Below are 13,792 nucleotides of genomic sequence, written 5' to 3'. Positions count from 1 at the left end.
TGTCCATACCATTTTCTAAATTGCTTGTTTTGTTTTACGGCTTAGCCACAAATTATGAATGACTTCCCATATTAATAAATATCAAAAAATATGCACTACAGTGCTATTAACTATAGTCACCATGCTGTACATTATATCCCCATGACTTATTCACTAGAAGCTTGTACCTTATGACCACCTTCATTTTTGCCCACCTCCCACTGCTGGCAACCACCAATCTGTTCTCTGTATCTATGAGTTTGGGTGTTTTTGGTTTGGTTTGGTTTGGTTTTTTTAGATTCCACATATAAGTGACATCACATGGTATTTGTCTTTCAGTCTGACTTGTTTCACTAAAGCATAATGCCTTCAAGTTCCATCCATGTTGCTGCAAATGGCAGGACTTCCTTCTCTTTATGACTGAACAATATTCCAACAATATTCCAATATAGATCACATTTTCTTTACCCATTCATCTGTCAGTGGACACTTAGGTTGTTTCCATGTCCTGGCAATTGTAAATAATGCTACAATGAACAGTGGGGTGCAGCGCACATACCTTTCTTATGCAGAGCAATTTAGTTCCATCTCAGCCTTCTAGCCCTAGGAACCATAGCCCCAAAGATGCAGGATGGGTGTGGAATTCTGCTACTAAGCAAAATAACGTGCTTTCCATGTAGCTTACTTTCAAGTTACTTAAAAGTTATGATAAATAAAAAGGTTTTTAAAAAATCTTTGATGAGGTTGAGAACAGTTCTCATTAGCCTCCTTCTCCCACTCTCGATATTACGCTTTACCCTGTACCTTCCAAATGCCTAAGGCTCCCTCATACCAGGCCACTTCCCTTAATTAAATCAAAACCTCCTTAAATGCTACTGCATGCTAGAGGTAAATTGCTAGAGCCAAGAAGCAACCTCAGAGGAGGTTGAGGTTGGGGCTGGGGGAGAAGACATGTAGGAGATTGACAAATTGACAAAGCAAAAGACAGCACAAAAGAATTCCTCTCACTTTTCCAGGGTATGTAATAATTATCCATACATTCTTCCTGCCATGGATGCTATATCAGAGTTAGTTGCTGCTGCTTAGCGGCTTAAACAACAACAGCCATTTCTTCTACTCAAGAGTCTCTAATTTGGGCAGGATACTCTGTCTCTGCTCATGCAGTGTGAACTGGGAGAGCTCACCCCCGGGCTGGAAGATAGTTGGAGGTGCCTCTTGGCCATGGGTTCAGCCAGGGCTTGAGCCTAAGGGCCTGGGCTCCTCTCTACGTTAGCCACACCACAGGCCGCTTGGACTGCCTCACAGTGTGGTTCCTGGGAGTCCAGGGCCAGCATCTCAAGAGAACGATATGGAAGTGAGTAACATTTTTATGATCTAGCTTCAGAAGTCACATAGCTTCATTTCTTCCGAACTCTCTTGGTTGAGGCAGTGGCAAAGGTCCACCCAGTTTCAAGAGGGAGGGGACACAGACACTGACTCAGTGGAGCGTGGCAAGGCGCTTGAAGAACATAAGAGACAAGGGCTATTGTTGCAGCCATCTTTGGAAAATAGAATCTGCCACAGATGCCGTGAGGCACTCTGTGTTTTGCCTTGTGGGGGGTCAGAACTGTAGTCCATCTGTTCTCAATAAAGCTCCTCCTGGAGGATTGCAGCAGATTGATGAGTTGCTGCAGCTATCTGCTTCTCATCCCTCTAGACCTGACTGATGAAGATATACTTTTTTTTTTTTTTTAATATTTATTTATTTGGCTGCGCCGGGTCTTAGCTGCGGCGTGCGGGATCTAGTTCCCCGACCAGGGATTGAACCCGGGCCCCCTGCGTTGGGAGCACGGATTCTTAACCACTGGACCACCAGGGAAGTCCCTGAAGATATACTTTTAAAACATCTGATGATTCGTTCAAACTAAGGAACTACTCTTTTCCCCCTAAAACTGAAAACAAAATTATTTCTCCCAGAACAAAAGAAGAATCTTCCCCACGAATTTGCAATTTTCACTGACAGCAAAGATACAAATTTCTGGCAGCTAAAAGATAGCCATTTTTTAAGGTTTCCAGCTTTCAAAAGCATGTAGGTCTAAACTTTGAGAGGCACAATCAAGAAAAGCTAAACACCAATGAATTTAACTGAAGGATATCAAGAAAGGGAAGAAATTCAGGGTAATTTGTTTTCCAGCTTGAGCAGCCAGGTGGAGGAGAGAGCCACTAAGCAAAATGGGGAAGACTGGAGTGGGATGGGAGAAGAGGTTTCAAGAACATTGAAAGCTCTTTTGGGACTTAAGTTTGAGGGGTATAAGGCATCCAAGGGAACGAGTCAAGACAGCGATGTCAAGAGTTTCAGTCAAAGGAGAGACCCAGGGTAGAAATACAAATTTTAGATTCGATGGCACTAAACTGGTGCTTGAATCCATGGCAATGAATGAGACGAGCAAGGAAGAACAGAGAGAGAAGAAGAGGGTTGAGGGCCAGGGCTGAAGAACTCTAAGATTTGGACATTAGTTAAAAAAAGGGAAGGTTAGCAAAACTCAGAAGGAGCAGTTTGTGTGAAGGGAGAGTGAAACCAAGGAATATAGGAGAGTGTTTCGAAAATGAGAGACCAAATAATATGCAGACACTTAAATTGGGCCACTCAAATGGAGGAGCTTTTTTGGAGAGGGTCTCTCGTTTGCAGGGCTGTGGGGAGGGACAGCAAATGATTTCTCCTGTGGATGGCTATGAAAGGGTAACTATCTTGGGGAAATTCAACTGTTGGATCACGCCTTTCCACATTTGGAGGGTGATAAAGGCTAGAATAACAAATGGGGCAGGGGGAGGGAGTGGGGGGGGGGACAAGGAGAGGGCTAGACACAAAGAAACTTCCCTTGTGTCCCTCTGAGCCCCAAAATGAACTCAGCTTTATTGCTGTGGCTCACTAACAGTCAAGTCCCAAGGGTTCACTCTATTAATAATCACTTGCAGGAAACTGATTGCTTAGTTATCTGAATTTCTTTAGAAATAAATTATCATTCCGGCATTCTATAGGAAATGGCTGTCATCTCATCCTTGGGTCATTTTGTTTAAGACATGCTGACTTGCATTGCTTTCTCACAGTTTCAGCCAAGAATGTCAGTTCATGGCAGGACGGGAGGTGGGAGATGGAAGGAAGCAGGCTCTGTCCACCCTTCCCGGCAGTGTAATCAGGAATCTCACAAACATGCTGGCATATGAGACTGGAAACCCTTTTCCCAGATCCTTTTCCAGACAGGATCATGTCTTCTTCATTTCTTTACCCTCCTCAGAGCTTAGCAGATAGCTTTGCACATAGGAAGCACTCCACAAATAGTTCATTCAATAAGTATTTACTGAGTGCCTACTAGGTGCCTCTCGGTGCCTCAGTTTATGAACTTATTAAATGGGGATAATATTAGAACCTACCTCACAGGGCTGATGTAAAGATACAATGAATAATATATATAAAGTGTTTAGAAGAGTACCTAACACACAGTAAGCGCCCAAGAAAAGTAAATTACCTTTGTTATCATTCTTGTCATTTGCCAAGCATTATGTGAAGCTCTGGGGACAAAGCAGTTAAAAAAAAAAAAAAAAAAAAAGACTATTTCAAGGAGCTTAAATTCAAAAGCTGTTGTAGAATGAATAAATAACATTTACCAACAATTTCTGTAAAGGAATGTTTCCCTTTGTACTTTCTCTAGATTTCTCTACTCACTCCCGCATCTCTACTAATTAGAAACAAAACAAAAACAAAGCAGCAGAAATTTCTTATGAGACTCCCGCATGAGTGATTTCCTTGGCGTGGAAGCGTTTGCTTGGGGAGCTCGGGCACGGGCCAGCCACACTGTGAAATTGGAGGGAGCGCCCGGCTCTAGGAGTACCCACAGTGATGGCCTCGGCTCAGCCAATGTCCCCCGAGTGTGCTCTGTGCACAGCCCGGCCCGGGACACGAGGATGGACACCGGGGCGTGGCGTCCGCTCTCAGGAGCTCAGAGGGGAGCCCAGCCTGGTCATCCCTGCCTCGGCTAAGCTGCCTGCACTGCCAGAATTCACACGTTTTCTAACATAGGATGAAGTTGCGTTGCCTGTAGTCAACTTGCATGAAGACTGCAGAAATACTGATTCCCAAACCCCACCCTGCATGAAAATACTCCGGGGAGGGGAGGTGGCCTGGGCAGGGAGGGGAGGGGAGGAGGGAGTGGGTGGGAATCTGAACTTCTAACACAATTACTGGTGACTCCAAGACACACTAAAGTTTGAATATTGTGCTTACTGGGTTTCGCGGAAGCTGGACCCTGCTGTTTACCTGTAGGCTCATATTACCTGTAGGCTTTAACAGCTCGGGTTTACTCCAGTTTCTGAGCTCTCAAGACTTGTATGAATTACATGAGTGTTAGTTATGTTTATACCAACTACTCTGCTTTTGGCTTTTCAAAGCATCTTACTAGATGATAGTTTTTAAATGTCACTTCATTCATCAACATCCAAATAAAAGTACTGTGCTTTAATTTTTTGCAAATGATAAACATGAATATGTTCACCATCATTCCAATTTCTCACATCTTTCTACAAAAAGAAAAAAAATCCTCATAAATAGCTTTGTGCATTGTATTAGTTACCTGTTCATACATAACAAATTTCCCTATACTTCGTGGCTTAAAACAACAATGATCATGTATTGTACCTTGTGTTTTCTGTGAGTCAGGAATTCAGGCAGAATCAATGGGAACAGCTTGCCTTTGCTCCATCATACCTAATCCTCAGTTCAAAGCCTCAAAGGCCAGGATTTGGGACCATCTGAAGTCCATTCATTCACATGTCTGGTGGTTGATGCTGCCTTATTGGCTGAGGGCCTTGCTGGGACTGTTGGCCAAAGCACCCACATGTGGCCTCTCCATATAGCTTGGTCTTCATCAAAATACGGTGGTGGGTTCCAAGGACAAGCATGGAGGGTGGGGAGATCCTTGGTATGACTGAGCTAAGAAGTCACATGGCATCACTTCCATTGCTGCTCCATTGGTCGGCAGTCACAGGCTTCCACTCAGATTCAAAGAGAGGGAACACACACCCCTACGTGTGAGAATATCAGTCACACAGTCACATTGTAAGAAGAGTGTGTGGGGTGGGATAAGCATGAGGAGGGCCATCTTTGAAAAACGCAATCTGCTATATTGCATGTAATTGGTAATAGGAACTTGCGATAAGATACTCCCAGCACATGTTGATAAACTTATCCTTGAACACTGACACATAATTAATGAGGTTAGTGATTTAGAAATATACGGCTGAGACTAACTTGGATCCCACCTAGGTTAAGACCCTTCCAGGGTGATATCAGAGCATATTTGCACTTACCACATGGGACTGAAATTGCCCTGCTGTCTGTCTCCCCTGAGAGAGTGACCTGTAGTCAGGGATTGTGTCTTGTTCACTTCTGGATTCTCAGTGCTCTGTGATGCCCAGCTACGTGCCTTGTGCTGTTCACCCCACCAGTTCTGGGTGACCCAAGAAGCTGACCAAGCACATGCCCAGGGACCCAGCTAAACAGGGACACAGAGCGAGAGACAAGAGAAAGAACAAGACGCTTCTAATCATTTATCTAAGATTAAATTTTTTTTGTCAATTAAAATTAAAATTTTTTAATTAAAAATGCATTTGAAATTCAGCACATATAAATGATATGTCATTTCAAATAATAAACATTTATTTTGAACTAGAAATGATAGGACAGGGAAACCATGATCTTTTCAGGGCTCAAGAGCTTGCAAGAGGGACTCCCCTGGTGGCGCAGTAGTTGAGAGTCCGCCTGCCAATGCAGGGGACACAGGTTCGAGCCCTGTCTGGGAAGATCCCACATGCCACGGAGCAACTAAGCCCATGCGCCACAACTACTGAGCCTGCGCTCTAGAGCCCGCGAGCCACAACTCCTGAAGCCCGTGTGCCTAGAGCCCGCGCTCCTCAACAAGAGAAGCCACCGCAATGAGAAGCCCACACACCGCAACGAGGAATAGCCCCTGCTCGCTGCTCTAGAGAAAGCCTGAGCGCAGCAACGAAGACCCAACACAGCCAAAAATAAATTAATTAATTTTTTTAAAAAGGAAAAAAGCTTGCACAATTCCACCTGTGACTCTTTTTCTGCTGTGGACTCTTCACCATGGTGCGGTTACCTCCACACCTGTCCATCCCCACAGGTGAGATCCTGTGGAGGGGATGCCGTTCTCGATACTGCTCCAGCCCTTTATTCTCTTCTACCATCACAGACACAGCATTATGGGTGTATTATGCTTTTCTAAAACATCGGTAGCTACTACAAGGAATTACAATGGACAAGAAGAAAAAAAGAAATGATTAAAACGTGTATATAAAACCTATAAAACAAAGCATATAAAATACTTTGAAAGAAAAAGTATAGGATGTGCATATTTGGGTTTACTTTGTATGTTAGATTTTGTTGGAAACAAAAGTCTTCAAGATAAATTGATAAAACGAAAACAAAAAACAAAGCCAAGAGGAGCGTACACTTATTGTATACAAGAAAAAAACAATATCAAGATGGACATCCTTGTAGTACATCTACTATCCCTGTAGGATACAAAAGAAACTGGCATCAGTGAACATCTTCATACAAGGGGACAGTGTAACTGGGGGACCAGAGAGGAAAGGAGACTTACTTTTCACGATGCACTCTTTTATAGTTTTGAATTTTGTACCATTTACCTATATTATCCTTTCCAAGTAAATGACACGATATTTAGAAAGAAAAATAATGAAAGCGGTCAGTAAATAATAGTAGAAGAGAAATCGAATTCATTTAATCAGTAGAACCAAACAAACAAGGCTTTGTCAGCGAGAAAACAGTGCCTGGGTTAACAAGACGCAGAGGAAATACTGGACAGTTTCACTTTCTTGAGATGAGAGGCAAGACGGAAGGCCTGGGGTTGGGGGCGGGGAATTTAGGAGGAATCTGTGCAGAGGTCATACAATGAAACCACATGAGGGAGGTGGTCTAGCGGGGGGATGTATTAACAGAAAGGAATACACAGTACCGAGACCTGACTGGCGTGATCAAGGTCTGGGAAAGCTTCTCAAGGAAACTGACAATTGAGTTGAGATCTAGAAGATGATTAGGAATCAACTAGCCAAGAGGGACAGGAAGGGCAGTGCAGGCAGTGAGTGAAAAGAGTAGGTGCAAAGGCACTGTGGGGGGGGGGGGAGAGCACAGACTCAATTCACCCCAAGTGCCCACACACATGGCTACCCACTGCTACCAGTTTATCCTGATTTAGCAGTCAAGATGTTCAACCCTCCCTCTCTCCAGGAGAAACCCTCCTCCATAGAGCTAAACTGTGGTGGGGAGGTAGTGCCAGTCTGTGTATCAGGGGGAAGGCATTTGATATAAATTGCATGGAGCCTGGGATTTCCTCTATTTGTTCACTGGTGTATCTAGTATTATTACCTCCATTAGAAACTAAAGCACAGGTAAGAGAATCCCCTTGTCTGTCCAAGATTACACAGTTAGTGAGTACAGGGTATTTTTGGGTGCTCATTCAGGTATGCAGGTATGGTTTCATCCAGGCTCTGGCTCCAATTCCCTTGGCTCTACTCAATCCTCCCCCATTGGTATTCTCTCTGCACCTCAGAAAAACTGATGGAGAAGCTTTGTGCTAAAGAGCCAACAAACGAGCATTTAAATAATATCCCTGGAGACTTATAGTTAAAACCAAGAGACTGGGGACTTCCCCGGTGAAGCAGGGGATAAGACTCCGCGCTCGCAATGCAGGGAGCCCGGTTTCAATCCCTGGTCAGGGAACTAGATCCCATATGCGTGCTGCAACTAAGAGTTCACATGCCACAACTAAGGAGCCCACGTGCCGCAACTAAGGAGCCCACCTGCCACAACTAAGACCTGGTGCAACCAAATAAATAAATATAAAAAAAAAAGAAAAAAGAAACATTAGTTAATTAATTTTAAAAAAAGTAAAAAATAAAACCAAGAGACTGGGAAGAGGGTCATCAGCAGAAAGGAGAGAGTTCAGTGAATTTCTAGATGTAAACTAGGTGGAGAAATGGTAGTTGAAGAAAAACTAGAGGAAGTTATATTCTAGAATACTTATAGAGGAGGCTAAAAAGTAGTGGGAGATGCTCTTTGCTGTAAAATCCCGGAGACTGTTTCAGAAATACTGAAAACAATGGAAGATGGAATAAGACATGCACTGGCATCAGAAGCAACAGCTGAATGAAATAACATGAGATTTTCCTAGCACTGAAGGATATGAGTTTTTGCAGTGAAAGGAGCCAGCACAATGAAAAGGGGACAATCTACAACTAGATATCTTATTGTAAAATTTCAGAAACACAAGCATAAAAAAGAAAATTCTAAAAGCTTCCCAAAACATATTGCTTACAAAGGAATAAGAATGAGATTGACTTCTCCTCAGTCACATCAGATAGTAGAAGACCATGGAACAATGCCTTCAAAATTCCAAAGGAAATTTGTAGATAAGAGTGCACATAACATACAAAAACGGCTTCAAAATCATAATAAATGGACACCCATGAATCCTCCACTCCACTGAAGATACTTATTATCACCAGTACCTGTGATATATTTGAGGTCTGCACCCTGAACCTGCCCCCTCTTCCCCTACCTTGATTTCCGTTATAGTTTCACCACATATGCATGTCTTGATGACCAATATAATTTTGGTTTGGAAATATGTATTGTAAAACATATATTCATTATGTGAAATTTCTATAAATATCTTTCTACCACGTGTATTCTTCTGACTTGCTTTTTTCCATGTGTTTTTGAGCTCACCCATGTGGGTAGAGACCACTGAGGTCCATGCACTTTCACTGCATTATAATATTATTTGTCTCATAGTAATACAGTGACACTAGCTTGCTTTTGGCTAGTTGCCTGGTAGACTTTTATCTATCCCTTGACTTTTAAAGTTTCTGTATATTATGTTCCTGCAAATCTTGATTAGAACATGTGGCTAGTTCTATTTCTTTATTTTAAAAATCTGATCTGAGAACTTTGTGTTTTAACTGAGGTATTTAAAGTGAGTATTACATCTGGGGGGGAGAATCTGCCATCTTATTTTCTGCTTTCTATTTCTCTTTTTCTCTCTCTCTCTTTTCCCTCTTCTTCCTTGCCTTCTCTTGGCTTGAGTCTCCCCTTCCACCTCATTCCTCCTTCCCATAAGGGAATTTATTTTAAACATAGAATTATAAGTCTAGTTGAACGACAAAGTGTGAGGGAAGAATAAAAAAATTTTTTGCGGCACGCAAAGACTCAAAAAATGCACTTCCCATACTTCCTGTCTTAGGAAGTCACATTCAATGCAGTTGAGCTAAATGAGAGAGTGAACCATGAAAAAGGATGACTTAGAATCTGAAAAATCCTGGGGAGAAATAAAGAAAAGATTCGGGTGGATAGAAACCCAGCAGGTTTAGAGAACAACTAGCCCAAACTGGGCAAGAAGATACAGGTTTTTAGGAAGGAGCAATCCAGGGAAAACAGAATTCCCAAGATTTGAAACTGGCATCGAGAAGATGATTAAAGCACGTAATAAGTGAATAGAAACTTCAGAGAAAAAAAAAAAAAATCCTGACTCTTCAGTTAACTAACTCTGTGACCTTCTGCTTGTTGCTTTTCGGCCTGGCAGTTTCATCACTCATAAAATAAGGTTAGGGCTTCCCTGGTGGCGCAGTGGTTGAGAATCTGCCTGCCAATGCAGGGGACACGGGTTCGAGCCCTGGTCTGGGAAGATCCCACGTGCCGCGGAGCAGCTAGACCCGTGAGCCACAACTACTGAGCCTGCGCGTTTGGAGCCTGTGCTCCGTAACAAGAGAGGCCGCGACAGTGAAAGGCCCGCGCACCGCGATGAAGAGCGGCCCCCGCTTGCCGCCAACTAGAGAAAGCCCTCGCATGAAACGAAGACCCAACACAGCCAAAAATAAATAAATTTAAAAAAAAAAAAAATAAATAAGGTTAATAAGAGTCCTTCATCATAGGGCTGTCATGAGGACTAAGTTAATAATTGCAGAGTGATTAGAAAAGTGCCCAGCAACTAGTAAGGGTGTGTTAAATGGATAAAGAAAAATGAAGTTTGGCTCTGCCTTTAAAAATAATCACAGAGTCACAATAATATTCACATTGATTTTTTAAAAAACGAATTAGATTCAACGATTGGGCAATGTACACGTTTCTTAATTATGGGTAGAGAACAGGATGTGAGTTTTATCAATTTCAAAAACACAAAAGTAAAAACAGAGCAGTCACCTGAGTGCAGTGGGATGCCAGTGACACACAGCTCAGTTCCTGGGTTCCTACTGAGCCATCACACAGGGACCAAGGGACACACTGGGTCAATTGTGCCCTCCTCTTCAGTGTGCTTCTCCCAAGTGCCAGGCAAGCCTGTGATAAAAGAAATTTCCACATATTGAGATATAGGGAAGTCATCCTGGCTTATGCATGAGTTAACTTGAATTTTATGCTAACTAAAATAGCCTGTTTGTGACCTATCAAACATACATTGTATATCTGCTTTAATTACTATAGAAAAGGGCACATTGACCAGTAGTAAAGAATGTCCAAGTGAAAAATAAAGATGAAATGCCTCTCTTCCTGGGACACTAACCCTGGTACTCCTTTGAGGATAAGACTCCCTTCCCAGGTGCCAAGGCCATGCTGACTTGTGCTGATCTATGTGTTTTGTTTTGTTTTGTTTTTTCTATACGTGCTGATCTATGTGTGTTTTGTTTGTTTGTTTGTTTGTTTTTGAAACCTTGAAGATATGTATCCTTAACTTGTTTAATGTTCTTTGTTCTGACAAGATATAAAACTGTGCTGGAAACCGTGCTTCTCTGGAGCAGCTTCTCAGAGTAATCTGGGAAGCTGGCTTCCAGGCTAATCCTTAGTTTGGCTCAAATAAAACTCTTTTGTTATCAGAGATTGTTTGATTATTTTCGTTAACATTGTGCTACCACAGGTTGAATCTTTGCAGTTTCCAGCCTGTCAAGATAAGTCCCATCATTTTATATGATTTTGTCTGTCCTGAGGCAGGCACCCACTCCCTATTTCAGACAAGGCCAGTCTGCAATAAAAAAGAACAAAGATGAGACAGAAAGAGATCGCAACCCTATTCAAGTCCCTGGTTCCAGTCATCTTGAAGGGCTGTTTATATCCCTGCCCTCAGGCTCTTGCTTCTTATTTTCATGTTTTGTTTGGGAAAAAGGGGCAGGTAAGTGGGTTCTGTTACTTGCAGCCTACACACAGCCTCTCCCTAATGGAAGTTACTACATTTCATGAAGAAAGCTGGGCCTGTCTACAAGTCTGTAGCCACTGAGTATGGAGACAGGGTCCCTCCAAGAAATGGAGAAACTTCCATCTAGCTGCAGAAGGACAGGAATTTAATCTGCAGTTAGGATTCCCACAATAAGATATAGGGAAACAAATGTCACAACTTCTTCCATAGCACCTCCTCATTATCATAAAACTGTGTTCTCAGTTGCAACCTTCTGGAAATGTATTTCCACCAGATATAAACTGACGAGTTGCTGGCATGAGCTGGGGGTGAATGAGCATCTAAGCACAGAAATAGATTTCCACAGAAATTCGTCTTGCAATATTGATCTTCTCCTTTACCAAGCATGTTGTAAATCATCTGGTCTTTATTTGTTCATTTTCCTTCCCTGGGAGAGAATGTTTGGATAGAGACGTAACTACATGAGCTGGACCCTTTCTCTGTGCTGCACTTACTGTATAAGCCAGCTCCCCCCCCCCATTTAGAGGTAACAGGCTCTTAGTCTTCTCTCCACAGGAAGGTTAATGACTTGTATACGTTAACTAAAAAACAAGAGCTCATAAACCAAAACGAGCTTTGGCATCCATCCTTTTTCAGACAGGATGTGACTTCTTCTGCAGAGCTGCCAAGATTTCTAACAACGTTTGTAACAATGGGCCCAGAGGACAAGCAAAGGAAATCAAGATCCATTTACACGTGACCTGATAAAAGCCTGAGAAATAGAAATGTTTTGCCCTCATTTGCATCTGGAGATGCTCAAATTTTCTATGAAAAGTTTTATATCATGGCCAGTTTTCTGGCTCGAAGAATATTAATTATAATTTCACAAGAACCTGGCCCTCTATTCGATATGAATGATAGCTCCAGTTATTCCAGATGCTGATTAGAGAATGGCATTGAACACAGAGCTTAGCTCCAGCTGTTTCCTCTTAAAGAATAAAAAGGATTTCTAACTCACAGCTTTTTAAAATTTGACATATGATTCACATACCATAAAATTCACCCTTTTAAAGCACAATTCAGTGGGTTTTGGTATATTCACAAAGTTGTGCAAAGCTGGGGCTGTGGGTTGGGTCTCAGTCCCTCTCCACATAAGTACAAAATAGATAAAGGAAGATAAACCAGAAACTAAAGAGACAGGGGATGGATAGGAAAGGGGGGTGAGGGGATGGTAACAGGACAGCAGAGATGAAGAGGGAGTGACCTTTTTCTGAATAGATCTTACATTACCACACCAAAGGGGACAGGAAAGAAAAGAAGTAACCTAAGTAACTTTGGAAAACAGTGTTTTGACTTGATCCTGTAAAGCTAAAAAAGCAAAAAGAACTGTACACAACACTGTAGTCTAGTTGGTAAATTGGCTTCTCACAGAGGTGTCGATTAGCAAGTCTGAAAGCATCATGTGTACATAAAAGGGTTGGATTGAACAAATAAGTAAATATATTGTAGATAATGAAAGCTAAGTTTTTCACTGCCTGAAAAAGAACTTAAAATAAGGCAACGAGGAAAGCTAGAATTAAACCTCGTGGAATTGGATTAGAATTAGAGGTATCAGTGTGAAGTCACAGTTTTGATTGATAATGATGGGCGTATGCACGCATATCCATATATGTACAAGTATACACATTCATTCATGTGTATAAGTAAATACACATATATCACCTCTCTTTACTGAAGGAGCCTAAAATCAATGAGAATCCAACAGCAATGAGCCCGCCTAACACCCAGATCTTTTCTAAATACCGTTCTCCAATGAAAAGACCCAGGGCTCCTTGGAGAAGAGGTTAATTCCACATAGGTCCTCTTCAAACATGTCAAAGTCATGTAAAGCAAGAAAAACCTGGGGCACTTCTCCAGATCGGAGGAGACTAAAGAGAGAGATGACAACTAAATGCAGGGTGGAATCCTGGATTGGATCCTTGAACAGAGAATGGAAAAACTATTAAGATTCAAATAGTTTTGTCTGTGGTTGAGTTAATGTTCTTGTACCAATGTTAATTTTCAATTTTTGATCATCTTACTATGGCTATATGAGATGTTAATTTTTTTTTTTTTGTCTTAGATGTATTTTTTTTTAATTAATTTATTTATTTTTGGCTGCGTTGGGTCTTCGTTTCTGTGCGAGGGCTTTCTCTAGTTGCGGCGAACAGGGGCCACTCTTCATCGCGGTGCGCGGGCCTCTCACTATCGTGGCCTCTCTTGTTGCGCAGCACAGGCTCCAGACGCGCAGGCTCAGTAGTTGTGGCTCACAGGCCCAGTTGCTCCGCGGCATGTGGGATCTTCCCAGACCAGGGCTCGAACCCATGTCCCCTGCATTGGCAGGCGGATTCTCAACCACTGCACCACCAGGGAAGCCCATGAGATGTTAATTTTAAAGGAAGCTAGGTGAAGGGCATATGAGAACTCTTCTATTTTTGCAACTTTTCTGTTAAGTCAAAAATTGTTTCAAAATTTTAAAAAAGGTTTACTTCACATAGAATTCACTGTCCTTGAGTGTTCTTCTCCCATTGTCC

At 42.2% G+C, this 13,792-nt stretch overlaps 1 long non-coding RNA gene across 1 annotated transcript in view; it reads right to left on the bottom strand.

The window, feature by feature from the left end:
- Positions 1 to 13,792, bottom strand: part of LOC309661738 — a 31,297-nt gene that overhangs the window by 8,267 nt on the left and 9,238 nt on the right. The window contains exons 2-3 of the long non-coding RNA XR_014264235.1: positions 10,256 to 10,390; positions 539 to 6,274 (exon numbers count right to left, since the gene is read on the bottom strand). This is a non-coding gene — a long non-coding RNA (uncharacterized lncRNA). The remainder of the gene's footprint in view (positions 1 to 538; positions 6,275 to 10,255; positions 10,391 to 13,792) is intronic.

This window comes from Balaenoptera physalus (genome assembly GCF_965194825.1).
Source record: "Balaenoptera physalus genome assembly, chromosome: 5".
NCBI classification, from domain to species: domain Eukaryota; kingdom Metazoa; phylum Chordata; class Mammalia; order Artiodactyla; family Balaenopteridae; genus Balaenoptera; species Balaenoptera physalus.
This window is presented reverse-complemented; position numbering and strand designations above follow the sequence as displayed.